Source organism: Mesocricetus auratus, unplaced genomic scaffold (assembly GCF_017639785.1).
Source record: "Mesocricetus auratus isolate SY011 unplaced genomic scaffold, BCM_Maur_2.0 Super-Scaffold_100030, whole genome shotgun sequence".
In the NCBI taxonomy this organism is placed as follows: domain Eukaryota; kingdom Metazoa; phylum Chordata; class Mammalia; order Rodentia; family Cricetidae; genus Mesocricetus; species Mesocricetus auratus.
The window spans coordinates 16,095,250-16,114,031 of NW_024429211.1; the positions used below are offsets into that span (position 1 = coordinate 16,095,250).

Genomic DNA, 18,782 nt, shown 5'->3' on the forward strand with positions numbered 1-18,782 from the left:
TTAATTATCCCCTCACTTAATTGTTCCATTTTACAAACCATCCTCTGTAGAACCATACAGAGACCCAACTCCCTCCATTATAATATTGTTTCCTATTTTTAACATGGGAAAAAGTTCTCTTATTTCTTTTTTTAACTAAGCTCCCCTTTAAGACTTCCAACTTATCTCACCAAATTTTCTGGTGGTGACAGTGAAGTGTAAGACTAGCTGTTGCTGGACAGCACACCTATAAGGAGAGCATAGGCAGTACACAGCCAGGATGAGGCCAGCTGCCACGTATCGTGGATAGTTGTGAATTTAGAGTATGCGGCAGTTACCTGACTAGGCAGGTGTTGAGGTGGCTACCCTAGTATGGGATCAGCATGAGGGGGCATCTAGGAAAAGTCCACAGTCTCCAGGGAAAAGGAACCAAAGAACCAGTCATCTGAAACGTAGACACGGGGGAATGTGCAAAAGCAGCACTTATAAAGGGCAGAAAGTGAGAGCACAGAGCTTCCTGATGGTAGAGCTGGCTGTTGTGGCGGCTAATACTTGCAGCATTTGGAACCCAGGCTTCTGAGGAGTTTCGGGCCTTGTGGAGACTGCTGTAGAGATGCTGAAACAGGAAAATCCAACAGTACTCACACTTCTTGGGACAAAGAAGGAAAAGCCCGCTGATAGCACAGTGACTCCAATAGGTGCAGATCCTGCATGCGTCTCTGGTGTGTTCCAGCGTATGCAAAGCAACAGGCAAGTGACTGTCTTGTGAATTCATGCCCCAAAAGTTGGACATCAGATGAAACATTAATCTAATTCATCTTTATTAGTAAAATTTGGGAGTCAAATATTGGGGTAAGAACCTGAAGCATCAGAGAAGCAGACAACAACCACCAGTTGACTCTGACCTGTTCTGTCCTTCCACCTAAAAGGCCCAAGATCTACTCTCGGCTCTACCTTACTGTCCCCTCTCTGTCTACAGTCCTCCAAACTTCTATGGTTAATTTTGAACTGCTATGGACAAGCTCTACCTTTTGACTCCAAGCAAGCTTTATTTGTCAGAACACAAACTATCACACACTTCTCTTGAAACATAATTTGTTTAGCTAGAAATTAAAAGGAGAAAGACAATCCTTCATATATTCTCTAAAACCTACAAAATTTAATGAAGACTTGGATTATAAGATGCATTTATAAGGTTGTTTTAAAAAAAGGAAATATTTACAAAATGTAACATGGTTTTAACCACTGTCATGTTCAGTGACCAAAGAAATGCAGCTCTTTACAGCACTTTCTTAACCCTTCTGCTGAAGGAGTGATTTGTCATAGTAGTCAACAGCTCCCATGAACACCAGAAGTCCAATGAGTTCCACAAAAAGGAGATGATGAAGCTCTGAGTGAGACAGCCACAAAAATGCTACAGTCTGTATTTGTATAACAAGTTCAGAATTGATCAGCTTTTACCAAACAAGATTATGAAAATTTCCCCAAACGAATAAGGACAAAGTTGTTTCTCAAAGCTACTTCAGCCTGATCAAAGCAGCTCTGAGTCACTGTCCAACTGTTTTCATTTCTCTAGCTCTTCCTGAAGAATCCCGCTCTCCACATTCTTCTTCTTCAGAGGTGTCCTGCAAGGCTCTCTGCAGGAGTAGCTTTAGAGTGTTCCTCCAGAACCTATGATGTCTAATACAGCAAACAAGGAAATAAATGATAGGATTGGCACAGCTGTTGAAACAGGACAGAAATATTGTTATTGGATAAAAATAGCAAGACACAAGGTAATCAAAACCCTTAATCCATGAAAAGAGGAACCAGTACATGCATTAGGGCAGACCAAGGAGCAGGAAGACCAGCACTTTATACATGATGGTCACATTTAGCTTGGTTACAGGAATCCTGTGTGAGCCATAGAAGATAGTAAGCACTAAGGTCAAACTGGACCCCAAGAGAACTAAAAATAAAATAATTAACCATGCTACAGTGATGAAATCAAATGACTGACACCAGCCAGGACCAAGTGTATCAAATATGAGACCACATTCCTTCCCTTCCAGGAAGCTCAATAACAGGGATAAGACCCAAATAATGGTACATACAGCAGCTGATGTGTATCTGGGGTGATACTAGATGGGCCACATGACAGACATGTGGCGTTCAATGCTAATGGCACTAACCATGCTCAGGCCACAAAGATAAGCAAAATTTAGCACAACAAAACAAAACAGAGGAGTACTGATAATATTGGAGTGGAAAGTGTCCATGATTATATCAATACAACGTGCAATTTGAAAACACATGAAGAGAAAGTCAGCACCAGCCAGTTTTAGGATATAAACAGAGAAGACATTCCTCTGCATATGGAATCCCAGAAACCATAGCACTATGACATTTCCAATCAGTCCAATGAGCCCAATGATGAGGGAAAGCCAAATCATAGTATGGGACATGATGTTAAAAAATGAAATTTCAGTGTCATTTCTTCCATTTCCTGCTATGATGTTAGTCTCCCATTCTGGGGTGTTTGGATTTTCTCTTAAATCTCAATCAATGTAGCTGGAAAGGAAAAACAAGATATGAGCACATACAGTATAATTTTTCATTCTCAATGCATCTTGCCCTGTATGAATGACCTGGTCCACATAGAGAAGAAACAGGATTGTAGAGGCTGAGTAATTTATCAAGACCAAAATATGTGGAGCTTTAATTAAATCCAGTTAGTATTTCTTTCAGCTATCTACAAACCATGTACTTCACTGATATAAGAGTAGTTGGTAGTCCTAATACATACACCCAGTGATTTGGGCTGTGTCAGAAGGAAATTGAAGCCTGAACCCAACTTTTTTCCGACATTAGACTGGTTCATGTCTGGTGCAGGAACTTGCAAGCCAGAAGCATGACCATAAGCTGCTCTCAGTTCTGGCAGGGGAGGCTATCAACTGGGAAGATATATAAATGATGAATGAGAGTAATGAAAGGAAAGGCAAGTTGTGCTTAGTCTTGTATGAACAGGGCCAGACCTACAGGTTAATGTGACTGGGTCTCAATTTTAGATTTGAGCCTAGAAGACAGGAAAAGCCTATGAGGATGTTAAGCACTTTTCTGTTGTCTGTTGCTACATTACAAGTATCCATCTTTCCATAAAAGCAAAGTGAGTAGATGAGATTTTTTCACTTAAAAAGGGTTAATGAATCATAAACTCCACCATAGATGCAAATTTAGACAAAGTTTTTTGTCAGAATTTTTGAGTGAATTTAATACCACAAAGTGTATGGAAATGAAGAAAATATCACTGCTCATGAATCTATCATTGTGAAATTCTAGTGTATTTGAGAGAATGGCATATAGTGAAGAGATGGATAAGATTGGACTTTATCATTCTCCAACCTGGAAATATCCAGTTATTGGCTGCAATAAGAACACAGAACAAGGCTGGGTGCTGGTGGCACACGACTTTAATCCCAGCACTTGGGAGGTCTACAGAGTGAGGTCCAGGCCGGGCTCCAAAAGAACACAGAACAGTGGTTCTTAACATATAGTTTGTGACCATTTCAGGTAATTTGTAACAATGAAAATATATCCTGCATATCAGATATTTGCATTTCATTTCATAACTGTAGCAAACTTACAGTTATTAAGTAGCAACTAAAATAATTTTATGAGGAATTGTATTAAAGAGTCACAGCATTGGGAAAGTTGAAACACTGATTTTGAATAATTAGGCATAGGAATATGAAATGAATTGAATTTCTAACATTCTTAAAGTGTTAAAAATTTAATATGGGGAAACAGAGATAAGGGAGGAAGTGAAAACTGTTCTAATAGAGGATATTAGGACACAGAAACATCTACAGTGATTGAGGACAGAAATGGCCTCTAGGAAAAGTATAATAGGAATTGTTCTACCATCCATGTTAGCTTACTTATTGAATACTAGCACTCTAAAGGCTAGGGCAGGAATAACTCCTGGAGTTCAAGGGCAGTCTGAAGTACATAGTGAATCCACAAAAGCCTGCACTGTGGGAGAAAGCATGAAAGCATGAAAATGAAAAATATAAGAAAACTTAGATTCAATATAAAGACCCAACAATATGAATACTGGAATGAAACATAGACTAAAGGACAGAAGAGTACTTTTGGAACTAGAACAGGGTTTTACTTGATACACAGGAGAATATGCATTTTGAAACAGGGGAGGTATTACAAGGGGACATGACAAGAAATAAACCCATATACAACAAACTATACAGAGAAATATCAAGGGTAGATGACACATGGAAAATTCTCATGTTAAGGGCTGAAGGGGCATATGCCACTTTATTTGCAAAATAAAACCTGTCAGAAAAAATGTTAGATTTCTAAAACTGGGAGACCATGAAAAAATATATTACCCATGCTGAGAGCAATGAACTGCAAATCAAGCTGCACACTCTTTCTGGTATGAAATATTAAGCACTTTTCTCTTGTCTGTTGTTACATTAAAAACATAAAAGGAATGAATCTGGGAAAGTGTCTGGTAGGGATGGAGGAAGAAGTTGAAAGGGATGAGATGCAGGTGAGAGAGGAGAGGGTAATCAGTGTACATTTCATACAGAAGTCAAATGATCATATAACAAAATTAATCAAAGAATGAATTTGTTTGTATGCCTGGGGCAGCACAACTTTCCTGCATCCACAGTAACATCTAGCTCTCGGTTCAGATTATTATTGCTGTTGACACTTCTCTTCACTCCTTGTGCTGTTCTTGAGTTTGAATTATGTGTGACACATTTTGTAACTTTCCCTAAGTATATACATTACTGATAGATTATACTTTGTTTTTCTCACTTTTTAATATGAATGAGTTTTTAAGAAAAAGGATTATTGGGTTTGCGTGCTTGTGTATTAGGTTGATTGGTTGGCTGATTGTCTTCATAACTTGGAAGCAGTAGGATATGAATTACAGTAGGATTTGATTTATCTCCTGCTTCAGCTTTTACATTCCATAGGGTAAAGAAATTTATTTCTCATTCGACAATTCAATGCATACTATGTGTCAACTTAAATTCACGTATTGCATTTTCTATGTCTATAATACTCTAGACTATTTCTGTCCCATGTGATGTTTTAATAGATTGGTTTCCTAAATACAGCTCCTGTTTGACCTTTCTTCTGTCAAAAATATATGAACTTTATTACACCTTTGGTTATGGTATCACTTTTTCCAGATTTTTGTTAAAGGGATATGAAATAAAATGTGAGAATATGTTATATATGATCTAAAACTGTGAATTGGTGGCACATATGTAAAATCTTATCAGTACTTGAAAGTAATGGCACTTAAGGAAATTCTGCCTCCAAATGTGAAGGTGAAAATTTCTTGAAGTAACTTGACAAGAGTCATAGTGTATGACCTTTTAGATTTTTTTTGTGCTGAATGAATTGATAGTTCTGACCACATATCAACCAACTTTCAGTTATGAAAAATGCATCAGTGCTTTTTAAATCATCAAGTTCACTTATTCACCTAATATTTATTGACCAGAAGTGTAGTGCAATGCCTGTTGATAATAAAGAAGGCTATACTTTGTGGAGACAGAAATAAAATCTATAATTTTCATGAGACAGATATCGGAATAGATGAAAAACTCATTAGAAACAGGATGGTCGTTCTGTGTGTATTAGGTGCTGTGATCTAAAGAAACTAGAAATTTGTGTATTGCTTTCAACATTTTGTAGGACAAATCAAGACCCAAGTGTTTTTGATACTTATACAAGGATAAGGTGACTCTAGGGACGCTGAAATCACATTTGATTAATAGGCCCTGTAATGCTTAATTCTCAAGAAGATGTTTGTTATCTCAACTATTATGAGATCAGGGACCAAGAAAGAGAAAAGTAAAGGAAACCTTCCAAATGGATAAGAGCAATGTCTCTCAAAGCACATGTTTACCCAAAGCAAAGCATTTATCACTGTTGCACTGCTTTTCTACCTCCTCAAGGTTCCTTAAGAAGACTAGTTCCACAGTCACCCTCTAGAACAGTATTGTACAAAGGCCTCTAGGTAATCAAATAGAAGTTCTATCGCAGATGAGGTAAGGACATAGAGTTAAGAGTCAAGGCAGAAACAGCTTATACTGTTGTCACATATGCTGAGAAAAAAATAGAATCAATGGACATGAAGAAAAACCAAAGAATGTGCCCAAGTCGATCTGAACCTAGAAGAGTAGGGAACAATAGATGCATGAGAGCAGTTTACAGATGAGGAGGAGCAGTACCCTGAGCATAAGGGTCACATAAAGCTTTATCATGCTTATCTGCCTGGTACTTCAAAGGTCCTGAGAAGAAAAGGTGGCCAAAGTCCAGAGAACTTACAATAAAATAGTCATCCAAAGTCCTGTAATGAAATAATTTGACAGGTGTAATTCATAACCAACTATTTTAAGTATCCAGCCATATCATTTTCTTACATGATGCTAAGCACTAGATATATAATCCAGAGAAGGGTAAATGCTACCTGACCGATGTTTCAGATAGAATTACTGATCATAGATAGCAGAAAGACAGACAGTCAAGTCTCAGAAGCAATTACACTGAGCATGATAAGGCCTGCAGTGTAGGGAAAAAGAGACACAAAAGTAACAAACCTAGAGATTAAGACAGTGTTATATACAAAGTGATGGTGAATTTATAAATTGACACCAGATGATGTGGAAGTCAGCCCATAAAAGTTTGCCATATTTAGACAGAGACAACATCCTTGCTTACATAGAAGCCCAGTCGCAGAGAACAGTCCATTTCCTGCCAGCCTCGCCGAAGTGTTCATGGTCACTAAGTTGATGATGGGAGTCTCTCTATAGTTTGACAAAGTCCTATAACTAGAACCTTCAATACTTCCAACACTCTAACCCAATGTCCTCAGCTCTATTATGTCTGTAAAGCAAGACAAAGGTCTGAGCATGCTGAACTCTTGCCTAATCTCTGCTTCTGTCTTAGAAAAGGAGAAAAAAACTGAAACTCTCAGTCAAAATTCATGGCCACTTTTAGTGTCTGGGTAGTCCCTTCCAAGTTATAATAAGGAAATCATGATGGATATATGAAGATAATGTCACCTCTTGCTAAGAAAGATGTAGGGATCACTGTACTTTGTGAGTAAGAAATGGTTATGGGTTTATGAAGACATACACATATCTATATATATTGTTACAGGATACTAATTCCATGTACAAGTTAGAGTTAGTAGTCATGATATACAGACTCAACAAATGAATAATGTAAGAAAGGAAGGAAGAGAAGGAGGAAGTAAGAAAGAAGAGGGAGCTTCATCATAGTTGAAGATTTGAGCAGATGTCACAGAAATACTTTTGTAAGCACATTTTGAGAAGCTCATGCAGACATACACATTCTGATTACACTCCTTCCCCACCCTCTCTCTTTTTCCCTCCCATCCTTTCTAGCCCCACCTTGTCCTTACAGAATCCTTTTCATATTGATCCCTTTTGTTTCTTTGGTACTCCAGAATTAAACTAGGATGATCTTTGGGTTTCCAAATAGCCATTTCAAGCTAGTAGGTTCCATAGAGCTCGATAACTAAATACAATGATTTCCTTCTTCCAGAATCTGATATCTGTCAATAGTTCAACAGCATGTTGCAAGGTTATAATGCATCTTCTCTATCCAAATCTGACTGTTTAGTCAGCCAACTAGTATAGGTCCAGTGCCACTACACACAACTTTTGTGACTTTATGATTGACATCTTCATGTAATGCTTATATGATGACATTTCAAAGCCCTTCTCCCTATCTTCAGTCCTTATATTATTCCAGCCTCCTCTTTAATAACATTCCATGAGCCTTATAGGAGTAGGGCAAATGTCTTATTTGGGACTGAGCCCTGCACCATTCTTTATTCTGAATATCTTGTGAAGCCGTATGTCATTGGATTCCACTCCATTCCCGGCAAAAAGAGACTTCTCAGATAAAGGGCTGACTAGCATTTTTCTAAGCTACTAAGTATCAATATTTGAAAGTGTTTTAATAACATAAAAGGAGATAACAGCAGTAGGTTCCCACCTAGGGACCAAGATCTCCTCCATCATGGATTCTTGTCTTTATTCACAAGACTATGCATAGATCTCTATTTTGGAAAGGCATCCAATCCTACAAGGGGCCAGTTGGTTACAGACATAACAGTCATGTCACTATTGCACCAACAGGCACATCTTGCCTGGTAGTTTAGGAGTATATTTCGTAGAGTTAATAGCTGGATAAGAAAATGACTCCTCATGATTCCTTCAGTGCAAACTTCTTGTTGTGTGCAAAGAGTTCCCAATGTTTGCAGATGTGGCTGATATTGGTCATGAGCATGTCTACCAAACAAGAGATGCACTACATGGTGCTATTGAGATATAAGTTCATAGTTTATGAATGTGTTTAGTAATGAACTGTATTTCTGTACTAGGATAATTTTAAAGTGATTGTGAAGACAGCAATGTAGCTGATCTATCAAGGTGAGGCAAGGCAATGTCAGGGGCAATTATTAAATAATTTTCAATAAGGTCTTATAGACCAGCCCGCTGTTTCCCCTAGGTGAAGTAGGGGGTGTTTTACTCCCAATTTAAATATTGGGGAGGAGAATTCAGTATGGAAATTAGTGGAAATGAAAAATGGGCTTATCAGCATGCTGGAAAAGACTGATGGTGACAAGATAAGCATTCAAAAGAAACAATAGTTTCAGCCTGGTAAGTGTAATAATCATTTAAACATGTATATTTGAAGTTGAATGAGTGTTTTCCAGAACTCAGGAGGAGAATAGTGTTCATATTATCATTTTCCTGGTAGGGAGAATGGGTCGAAGATGTGTCCCATAAAGTTGTTTCAAGGGGGTTGTATTACTTTGTTAGCCCTTCAGATACCCAGTATCTAGGTATCTTGGATAACTACACATGGAGGCGGTGACATCAAGAAGAAATGAGTGAGTCAAATCCAACACATGAGTTTTCACAGAAAATTTCTGAAATTGAGGAAGAGGATAGAAGCAAATGAGCAGATGAAATGTAAATAGAGCCAAATGATGTTGGCAGCTAGATGCGTGTAATCTTCCTTGCTTCAAAAAAGACAACTGTCAATCATCCACACTGCTGAGGACTAACCTGGAAGGCAGAATCTAAGGGGAAAGAAGTTGCATACTCAATGATTGATAAGGACAGCATGGCTGAAGCCTCCATCACATGCTCCCCCAGTCCTGCACTGTGACTGGCTAATTAGTTAAAGGAAAGCCACAAGATCTCTTATCCTCTCTCAGGCCAACTTTGTCATTTCATTCCCTGCCCTGAATTCGCTTTGCATCTCTATTTATGAATGTGGTTTTGTTTGTGTCCCTTTCAATAAACTCAATGTAGTATAAACTCCAGACTTGTCTGGTGTTCATGGTTAAAGGAACATGTGCATTGGAGAATTTGAGACTTTGCATATAGTGATGTTGCTGAGATCACAAACTCTAGAGCCGATTCACTAACAGTTTCAGTCACCTATATCTATGTTCTGATTTGCCCATTACAAATGTGTCTTGCATCATGTTCCAAAGGAAAACCTTCCCATGTGTGTAGAAGGTGAATGCCAACCAAAGGGTTATAGACACTCCCAACTTCCCCTCACCATTCATCTTCTCCAACACAGTGATTCCTAAAGTATAAGCTATGAAAAATAGAAGAGTTATCGCCCTCTCTTCATACTGGATGACAGCATTTGGCTTGATGCTGAGAAATAGAAGTGGATAGAGGCTTTTGGAAATATCCCAAATCCTGGCTACTGTGAATGGATCATAGATTTCTCTTCCTCATACCAGAGTCAGGTGGAAAAAGGGGGAGATGAGACAAGTTCCCCTCAGATGGGTCAAGATCTAACAAACTTCTCTCCTTTCAGTCACTCTTGATATGTATAGAAACATACTGCATCACATAATTAACGTAAAACACAAATACCTACATACTCACATTTATTCACTTCCTTCCTTTCTGGAGGTATCTAAGTTACACTACATAAGAATACACAAGCAAACTGGTGTAAGATAGTGGGAAAAACAGTTTGTCATATTGGGATAGAGAAAGTGCTTGGATAATTCTTTCCAATAAAGTTCTAGGGAGGGAAACAGAGAGTGATTTAGAATTGACATGTGAAGCAACCTTGTTTCTAATTTAAATTTAAATTAAAAATTATATATATGTATATATAAACAAAAAAACCAAGTGAATTTAAGTTAAAAGACCTAACCCCCAAAAAATGAAAAACTATTTGAAGGCTCCAGAAATACATAAAACACTTTTATTTTCCATTAGTTTCTTATATTTTCTCTGTACACTCTTCTGCATCCTGGTAAAAGACATCACTCTGCCTTATCAATGGCTTCTCAACCAGGCTGATTTCTCATTCTACATAGATATACTACATGTGAACTGTAGTATGGAAGAGAGCATCTTGGTATGATGATTGATGTTTTCTTTGCTTTACTTTTAATCCTATTTCTCTCTCAAAGAAACTCTGTCTCTCTGTGTGTGTCTCTCTGTTTCCGTCTCCATATGTGAGTGTGTGTTGGGCTATAAATCGGTTGTGCCATAGTAAGCCTGACTAAGTAACACTACCTTCCCAGTGGCCCATTCCCACAACAATGGGTACCTACATATAATTCTGAATTCTTATAAATTCTCTACATTTCTTCTGTCCAGGTAACAGTAGCTATATGAAATATGCTACATGTTTCTCTCAGCGCTCCCTTCCTCTTGGTCTGTATAGAAGAAAATCTCGGTTACTTTTTCATTTCCTGCCTTCTGTTTCTGTGGATGTAATAACAGATACTGAGGATGTCATGGAAAAAAGCTGTGAATAGAAAGATAATCAACAAAGTATAAGGACATTGCCGCAGTTTGGAGATCTTGCTTCGCTGGCGTCATCTCCTCCCAAAACCAGCACTAAAAATACCAAGCGTGGCCAGATTAACTGTGGCACTCACATAAGTGACTGCAGAAAGTGGAGTAATTTGTTTAAGCTTCCGGGTCGGGGTGAAGAGCAGCCACCTGCTTCACAGAATGGAGACAAGGCAGATGTGGAGCCTAAGGGAGTGGTCATGAGCACATAGGGCCCACTATCGCCGAATTAAGGAGCCCAGAGCATCACGTGGGCACAAGTTTCTTACTGAGTAGGAAACCATTTATGCCACAGGATAACATGTTGGATTCTCTGGTGCCCAGGTCGGATGAGACACTGTTTCCCTTTACGGCTCTCCTCACTCAGAAGACAGAAGTTCATTTTAGGGTCAAGTAGTGACCTGCGCTTCCTGGCAGCTCTGAGCTGCTTTGGTGAAGGAAGCCCCTTCTAAGTGAAACTTCTAAATTTCTTCTGGAGGAAGGAAGGAGGATTCTGAGGCTCTGATCAGCTGAAGCTGCCTGGAGAAGACGCTCCAGATTTACATGTCTTACTATAGTCAGATCCTGCAGAGAGCACTAATACTGCAGTTTTCATGAGTTTCTTTCCCGCTGGAGTGGTCTTTTTAAGGTGCAGCTGTCCCTGAGTCTTCCACATTCCTGTAAGTAATCCTCCATCCACACTCTACAAGTAATCCTTCACTCATACTCATGTAAGACACTCCAGAAAACTAACTGGTCCACCAAGCTGAGCTTTGGTACAACAGTTACTTTGCTCTTCATAGGTTCCCTGGATAAGTACACGCCAATCAGTATCTCCCCTAGAAAGTTACACAGCCACCTGATGTCTAAACATGGCCATCAGCATCAAAGCAGAGTTTGAGAGGAGAGTTCATGGGCCCTGCAATGAAGATAACTAAATGCATCCAGCACTCTGAAATGCAAATGACCCTCTAGGGTCAGGAGTTTAATGTTAAGGTTTGAATATGGAAAACACTCTATGGATTTAGATGCTTTAAATACTTCTTCTCCAGATACTGGAGCTTCTTGGGAGAGATTGTAGGAATGTTAGAAATCAGAATATACTGAATAAGTAAGTCACTGGAAGGAATGTCTTGCCCTTCGAGTCATAGTCTGCACCCTACTCTCTGTACTGTGCCTTTTTGCTTCTGCTATGTCCTCTCATTTCCATTACATTTTGTTCAGGTACCTAGTACCAAACAAGCATGGACCAAATCATCAAAACATGATAATAAGAAAACTGTTCATTTCCAGTTATTGTTTAAGGTATTAGATTACAGTGAAGCAAAAACTATTCTAGCGCATTTACTTCTCAGTATACAATGAACTCCCTTTGCACTGTGTGAAATGCAAATATTGTGGTGAATAATATAAAAAAGACTGTTGAATTTTGTTTATTATTGTTTTAAGGTTTTCCAAGTGTATTTTAAAAATGCATTTGTCCTGTAGTTATTCATGGAACCCTTGTCTGTGCCTCCTTAAATGTTATATGGAACTCTACAATGAACTGTATGGTTCACAGCTTTTCTTATTAATTTTTTTAAATTAAAAGAGTCTTATTTTACATACCAATGCCAGGTCCCTCTCCCATCCTCCCATTCCTGCTAACAACCCCTATCCCATCCCCGTCCCCTCCTCAGGGAGGGTGAGGCCTCCCATGGGAGATAATCAAAGTCCACCTCATCATGTGGGGCAGGACCTAGGGCCTCCTCCATGTATCTAGGGTAAGAGAGTATGCCTCCATAGAGAATGGGCTCCCAAAGCCCAATTGCATACTGGGGATAAATACTTCTTCCACTGTCAGAGGCCCCATAGACTCCCTAACCCCCTTCAACTGACACAGACATTCAGGGGGCTTGGTTCCATCTTATGCTGGTTCCCTTGATGTCAGACTTGGGTCCATGGAAGCTCACGGGGGTTCAGAGATCTTTTATACACTGGAATTTTTATTGTGAATTGAGTATCATTGCTATTCTAAATATTCGTACACTTTGTGTATAATTCTGTGTGTGTGTGCGTGCGTGTGCACCTGCGCATGTGAATCTGCATCTGTGTGGTGGTAGAGCACTGGATTCCCACAGCTGTAGTTATAGGTGGTTGTGAGGTGCCTGGTGTAGATGCTAGAACCAAACTGAGTCTTCTGCAAGAACAGTGTGTGCTTTTAACTGGTGAGTCACATATCCAACCTGGTCATTTTGTGGTTCCATGAATGTATCTTGGGTACTGCTTACGTTACAAGGACATCCATTTTTGTTAAGTTGCCAACCTCTTTGCATCTGCACTCTCATAACTGTCTCTACTGACCTTTTGCGTTTCCGTGACATCAGTGCTAATGATATTGTTCATTTGAGTCCTGTATCTATTTTTCTAGATCTGTATAACTGAATGTTTTTAATTTTGCTTCTCCTATCTAAGAAGTTTTTGTCTGGTTCATCATCGCTGTGCTTGAATCTTCACCTACTTGTGTCTTCCCTGATCTTTATCTCTATCCCCTTCTATTGATTTTGATGTGGATCTTCTTTCCTTTATTCTAACTACTTGAGATGCCCAGATATTTTTTCAATATTTACTTATTTGTGTATGTGAGGGGGTGTTGAACACATGCAAAGCCCACCTGTTGAAAAGAGAACATCATTTAGTGGTCCATTCTGCCCTTCCAATGTGTGGATCTCTGAAAAGGAACTCATGTGGTCAGGCTTGGAAGCAGTAGACTCTCCCTGAGCCAGTTCACTCTCATATCTACTTTCCAGTAGACACAAATGCTATGATTTTATGATTGACAGCACCATGCCATGCTTATAGGGTAGCATTTCACAGCCTTTCTCCACATCCCCAGTTCTTATGTTATTTAAGCTTCTTCCTTTGTGACATTCCCTGAGCCTTAAATGGGTAACAAAATGCCTTGTTTAGGCCTGAGCCCTACATCATTCTTTATTATGAATAACTTGAAGAGATTTGTCAGAGAAATATTGGGAGTAGCATTTTTTCTGAGTTGGTAAACAAACATCAATATTTGAAGGTGTTTTGATAATGTCAAAGGAGATAACAAACAGCAGTAGGCTCCCACCTAGGAACCAAGATCTCCACCATGGGTTCTTGCCCTCATTCACAGGACAGTGCATGGGTCTCTATTTTGGAAAGACCTCAAACACAACCAAGGAGCACTTGGTTACTCATATATATATAACAGTCATGTCGCTGTTGCATCAATTGGCACATCTTGCCTGGAAGTTTAGGATTATATTTCATAGGGTTGACATCAGGGTAAGAGAATCACTATTCATGACTTCTTCAGTGCAAAATTCTTGTTATATGTAAAGAGTTCCCTGTGTTTGCAGATGTGGCTCATATTGGTTATGAGCACGTCTTCCAAGCATGGAGAAGCTGTTTATGGTGCTACAGAGATCTAAGTTCATGTTTATGAATTTGTTTAGTAATGAAATATATTTATGCTACTATTGAGAAGTTTTAAGAGATTGTGGGGAAGAAGTTTTAAGCAAACACAGCTAATGTATGAGTGTGATCCTGGACAATGTCAGGAGTAATTATTAAATGATTTTCTCTAAGATCTTATCATTATTATAAACGAACCCATTGCTTCTCCTACATGTACTGAGTGGAGTTTAATTACCAATGTACATACTGGGGAGGAGAATTCATTAAGGAAACTAGTGGAAATGAAAAATTAGCCTATTTGGAAATAAGGATTTCAGTCACAAAAAGACAAACACAGTTATGTACTCTCTCATATATAGATTTTGGACATGAAGATGGGGTGTGTCAGCCTACAATCCCAGCCTTCTCTGGTATCCCAGAGAAGGGGAATGGACCGGATATCCTGAGAGGATTGGGAGCATAGGGGTAGAGACAGGGATCTGGGTTAAAGTGAGGGGGGAAAGAGAAAGTGAGAAGAGGCCATGGGGGATCAGGAAAGTTGACATGGGGAAGCATAGAGGAGAGCAGCATGAGAGATACCATAACAGAAGGAGTCATTATAGGTTTGAGGAAAGATCTGGCATTAATGAAATTTCCAGAGATCTATAAAAATGACATCAACTGGCAATCTAAGCAATAGAGAAGAGGCTACCTTAAATGCACTTCCCTGATAATGAGATTGATGACTACCTTGTAAGACATCCAAGAGTATTCACCCAGTGGCTGTTGGAAACAGAGGCAGACACCCACAGCTAAACACTGAACTGAACTCATAGACTCAAGTTGCAGAGAGGGAGGACTGATGAGCAAAGGGGTCATGATCAGGCAGGTGAAACCCACTGAAACGACTGACCTGAACAAGGGGTAGCTTATGGACCCCAGACTGGTGCCTTAGAGACCAGCATGAGACATATCCAGACCCCCTAAATTTGGTTATCATTGAGGAGGCTTCAGCAAGCTTTGGCGCCTTGGGTATTAAATCAGTATTTATTCCTGGCATCTGAATGGATGCTGGGAGCCCATTCCAAATGGAGGGATGCTCTCTCAGCCTGGACACATGGGGCCAGCCCAGGCTCTGTCCCACGTGATATGGCAGACTTGGGAGATCCTTCATGAAGGACCCCACCCTCCCTGGAAAGTGGGGATTGGATGGGGAGTTGGAGGGGTTGGGGAGTGGGGGAAGAGGGGAGGGAGAGTGAACTGGGATTGACATGCGAAGCAAATTTGTTTCTAATATAAATAAAATGTTAAAAATTAAATGAGTGCTTCTCAGAGCCCATGACTAAACTATTGTTCATATTCTTATTTTGCTGGTAAGGAAAGGGGGTAGAAGACGTGTCCACAGGACATAAACTTGTGTCCATGGAGCTCTGTCACTTTGTTAGTCCTGCAGATCCAGTATTTATGTATCTTTACCAACTTCACATGGAGAGGGAGACATAAAGGAAAAATGAGTGAGTTAATCAAATGCAAAACGTGTTTTAAAGGAAATTTCTGAAATCAAGGAAGAGGACACAAGCAAATGAGTTAATGAAATGTGAATAGAGCCAAATGATGTTGGCAGCTAGATACATATGATATTTCTTGTTTAAGAAAAGGCAACTGTCAATCATCCACACTGCTGAGGACTAACATGGCAGGCAGAATCTAAGTGAAAGAAGTTGCATTCCCTTTCAGAGATAAGGAAAGCCTGGCTGAATTATCCATAGCATCTTCCTCCAGTCCTGCACTGTGACTGGTTAACGAGTTGAAGGAAACCCATGAGATCTATCCTTTCTCGAGTCAATTTTGTCTTTTTATTGCCAGCAGTAAATGCATTGTATTTCTATTTATGAATGTGGATTTTGCTCATGTCCCTTTCATCAAACTCAATGTCCTATAAAGTCTAGACTTGTCTGCTGTTCGTGGCTGTAACCACAGATTCCAGCCTCTGTGCATTAGAGAATCTGAGACGTAGCCTACAGTGATACTGCTGACATCTCAAGGTCTAGAGTAGGTTCAATAATAGCTTCAGTGACTTGGATGCATGTGATAATTTACCCATTACACAGCTATGAGAACTGTGACTTGTGTGGTGTTCCCAAGGGGCCATTATCTTTGAAACCACCATACATCTCAAAATATGTCTTCTTTTGAAACACTGTGATTCTTAAAGTTTAGCCTGTGGACAAATGAGCAAACTACTCAGGCTTTCTTTAATCTAGCATGTGGCTTGATGCCTACCGTTAAACCGTGTAGGTCATAAAAGTACTCTCATGAGTTAATTCTCCACTGCTACCTTGTGGAATATAGAAGTAAAGCTTTAGTCATCAGGCTGCATGTGAGAGTCTCTGTCCCTGAATCAGCCATAAATAAATATTGTGAAGAATGTCATGCCAGGACAGAAAATGAAATGTATTTATGAAAAAGTATTCAATTAAGCCAAAGAAAAGCAAAGAAACTTGAAATGCAAAAGATCAAACTATTGAATAAGGATGAGAATGTAGCTCATTTTGCCCGAGGACCTGTGCTCAATACCCACAAATACAAACATAAATGAGTGAAAGGTCCCAAACACATAAGAGCAATGTAGTTTTCAATAATAATCTATACATGTGATTATGCAATTAAATATGCATATTCATTCAGAAACTAAATAAAGAATGCTCGTCCCTGAGAACTAAACCAGATTTTTATCTTATACCCACTGATGGGTCTATACTCCACCCTCACCAAAGAGACTTCTCCTTTCAACAGACAGAGACAAATACACAAAACCAAAGTCAATCAAAATGCAATTGTGGAGTCCTAATAGATACATCTATAATGGAACTTGTGCACCTAAGGTATTGATATCATTGTAGAACAGGTGAGGCAGTTGGCAGAAAAATTTTAAAAGCAGAAGGTTCTAGAAATTTGCTGGGAGATTGTGTCTCCAGTTAATATCAAAAGTTACATCCAAATATTCTTACCAACACAACTGTTTCAACATGAGCTGAACAAAGACAGCAATAATACAAATGCCAAACTAGATGGGAATATGGCCACACATCCTCGACCCAATGCAAGAAACTACATTCAAATAAGGAATGATGAGAATGGGAGAAATGATCTTCCCCTAGAAATAGAACACCAGCTGGTTATCCAATACAAAACTGTCAACTGTGAAAACAAGTATCATATAGACAAGGCACATTGTATTTAGTAATAAATGTATATGTATGTATGTAACAACAATTACTGATAAAAACAGACTGGCAATGTGAAAGGAAGAAAGAAGGGAGATATGGGAAGATTTGGAGAGAGAAAAGGGAAGGGATATTATGATAATCTCAAAATTTGAAAGAATAATATAAAATGATAGGAAATTATAGGAAATTTGCGATCAGATGTGTATTTACATATGAAGTAATTTTTTTAAAATTAAGTGATGCACAAGTAAATATCATTCTACACAAAAGGTATGTATTACATGTTTATTGAATAATAATTTACAATATTCAAGGCAGAGGAGTGACCCAGACAAGGAACATTGGAAGAACTGGTGATGAAATTGCAGCAGAAACATACAGAAAATGCTTACTCAAGTCTTAAGAGCAAGGAGTCCTGGTCATTTGCTATACTATGGGTAATTTAATGTGCATTATGCTATGGTATATAAGATGAATGTAAGGATAAACATTTCACAAAAGTAGTAAGTGGAGTGTATATTAAAGAGTCTGTATACACAGAATGACAATATGGTAACAGCTAACAAGTCTTATGGCAAGGGAGAGAAAAAGATACATAGGTCAATAATACTGAGTAACATAAACGTAAGATGAAATGACTGTCCTAGTTTACTTTTAGTTGCTGTAATGAGACACCATGAACAAGGCAACTTTCAAAAGAAAACATTTAATTTGGGGACTTGTAATTCTAGAGGGTTTGAGTCCATGACCATCATGTCAGAGACCGTGGGGGTGGGCCAGCAAACACACAGGCATGTCATTGAAGCATTAGCTGCCTGCATACATTTGATCCACAAGAATGAGACAGACAGAGGCTGGGAATAAAACAGACTTTCGAAACCTTAAAGTGCATCCCCTTCATGATGTATCTCCACCAGTGAGTTCTCGCCACTCAATCATTCACAAAGAGCTTTGCCATGTGTGGACTGTAAACTGAAATGGTTTGTTGCATAGATAAATTTTGCTAAATATGAAGGTTTTGCCACAAGGAAAATATTGAATATTTACAAAGATGGTGTATATATTAGTGTGTTCAACTGAAACAATCATTCCTCCATGTGTATACCAATCTTCAGGTTACAGTCTTCCAACTTATACTCTAAATTTTAGTTCAGAACAGAAATATGGACAGTAATGTCCTCAGAGTCAGAGTTAGGACTGAAGAGGAAATGTCAATGCCCAGAGGCAAGAGATAGTTCTGTGTCTTGATTGCTTCCACAGCCTGTAGCCTCAAACACTTAAGAAA

The 18,782-nt window shown here is 39.0% G+C and overlaps 1 pseudogene; it reads right to left on the minus strand.

Annotated features, from left to right (window-relative positions):
- Positions 1-1,449: 1,449 nt before the first annotated feature.
- The window catches only part of LOC121134806, a 31,513-nt pseudogene continuing 14,180 nt past the window's right edge, over positions 1,450-18,782 (minus strand).